Source organism: Carassius auratus, unplaced genomic scaffold (genome assembly GCF_003368295.1).
Source record: "Carassius auratus strain Wakin unplaced genomic scaffold, ASM336829v1 scaf_tig00023476, whole genome shotgun sequence".
Taxonomy (NCBI): Eukaryota; Metazoa; Chordata; class Actinopteri; order Cypriniformes; family Cyprinidae; genus Carassius; species Carassius auratus.
This window is the reverse complement of record NW_020525272.1, coordinates 439,078-441,533: the sequence shown is the minus strand read 5'-3', so window position 1 is coordinate 441,533 and position 2,456 is coordinate 439,078.

The window sequence follows — 2,456 nt, the reverse complement described above, 5'->3', positions numbered from 1 at the left end:
ATACATACACCACCCGCAACTGAACAATAAGAAATATACTAAATATCAAAACACAACTTTATACGTTAAACCTAAGCTTAACATAAAACAAACAAAAACCGCCTCCAAGAGGCGATAAGAGACGCTGATGAATGGGAAGCGGAGAGAAAGAGAGCACCGCCATTGCCGTCTCGGAGCCTTTTATCCGGTATCCCCGATGACGTCATAATTCTCACATAAGAAATCCTCCCACAACGCCACCTACGGACTCAGAAATAATTAATCACACAGATACACATAACACCCTCACCCTTAAGTGAATAAATTGTAAAAGTAATCTTTCTTACCCGGTTCTTTTTTTAATCCTCTCTTTTTAACAAAAAGGGAGGAAAAACAATTTATTCCTATTAGACACGTGATAAAGCGTCAGCGATAACATTATCTTTACCACGAATGTGTCGAATCTCTAGGTCAAACGTCTGTAAAAACAAACTCCAACGCATCAAACGTTGGTTGTTGTTTTTCATTCGGGCCAGAAAGACTAATGGGTTATGATCGGTGTAAATAATCAACGGATACGAAACAGAACCCACATAGACATCGAAATGTTGGAGAGCAAGGACAAGAGCTAACGCCTCCTTTTCAATGGTGGAGTAACGTTGCTGATGTTTATTAAATTTCCGTGAAAAATAGCAAACGGGATGCTCAACACCAGTCTGATCTCATTGGAGAAGTACAGCTCCAGCACCTGTGTCACTTGCATCGACAGCAAGCAAGAACGGAGAGGAAAAGTCAGGAGCAAAGAGAATAGGAGAATTAATCAGAAGCGCTTTAATCTTTTGAAAACTTGTTTGACACGGTTCTGTCCATTTAAATGGCACTTTTGGACTGAGGAGATCAGTTAAGGGAGAGGCGACAACGGAAAAATTTACACAAAAATTCCTGTAATACCCAACCATGCCCAAAAATCGACGCAACTCACGCCGCGTAGTGGGCACAGGAAAATGGGTAATAGCCTCCACCTTAGACTCGACAGGCCGAACTTGACCGCCCCCCACAATCTTTCCCAGGTAAGTCACCGTAGCTCGTCCGAACTCGCATTTCGCTAAATTGATTGTAAGATTCGCGTCAGACAGACGACTGAAAAGAACATGAAGCTGTTCTACATGTTCTGACCAGGATGCACTATAAATAACCAAGTCATCCAGATATGCTTCAATGTTGTGCATGCCGTCAATAACACGATTTACCAACCTTTGGAAAGTCGCCGGTGCGTTTCGTAGACCAAAAGCCATTACAGTGTAATGCAGGAAGTGATCCGGTGTTACAAACGCAGAGATTTCTTTTGCGCGATCCGACAGAGGCACCTGCCAGTAACCTTTCAAAAGATTGATTTTGGTGACGAAAGCAGCATTTCCAACACGATCCACACAATCCTCCATACGAGGCAGTGGGTAGCTATCTGGTTTAGTTACGGAATTAACACGTCGAAAGTCGGTACAAAAACGAAACAAGCCGTCTGACTTTTTAACCAGCAAACAGGGTGAACTCCAAGGGCTAAAACTTAGCTCAGCGATGCTATTTTCGAGCATGAAAGTAACTTCTTTTTTCAACTGAGCTCGCTTCTCAGGATTCACCCTATATGCATGCTGTTTTATATGCCTTGAATCGCCAACATCAATATCATGCTCTACCAGCGAAGTACGTGAAGGAACGTCGGAGAACAGATTACCATATGTCTGAATTACACTAATCACGTCAGAGCGTTCGATAACAGTCAAATGAGAAAGAAAGGAGTCAAGCTTTTGAATTATCTCAGAATTTCTCAACCTTCCCGCCACCAACTCTGTAGAAGGAAAATCAACATCATCCTCCAGTGTGGTTAGGACGGCAGCACTATCAGAGGTATGCGAGAACAATAGGCAAGGCAAAGGTTCAGCACTGGACAGCACCCCATCAGCAGGTAGATCAGCACTGGACAGCGCCTGCTCTTTGACCACCGGAGAATCTGTAGGTGAAACTATTAACACAGCTGACTTCGCTCTAGACAGATCTGGCTGTCTCTCAAAGTACGGTTTAAGCATGTTAATATGACACAGACGAGTTTTTTTCTTTCTATCTGAGGTCATTATCACATAACCAAGCTCACTCACCTTCTCCTTCACCTGGTAAGGACCATGATAACGAGCCTGCAGTGCAGATCCAGGTACTGGCAACAGCACTAGCACTTTATCACCAGGAGAAAAACTACGAAGTTTAGCACCACGATCGAAACGTGTTTTCATTCGGTGTTGTGACATCTTAAAATTTTCTTTGGCTAACTCACATGCACGGTGCAGTTTCAGACGAAACTCTGAAACATAATCAAGAACATTGTTTGTTCTCAGATCATTAGTCCAATGATCTTTGATTAGCTTTAGTGGGCCACGAACAGTATGACCAAACACTAACTCGGCCGGACTAAAACCTAACGATTC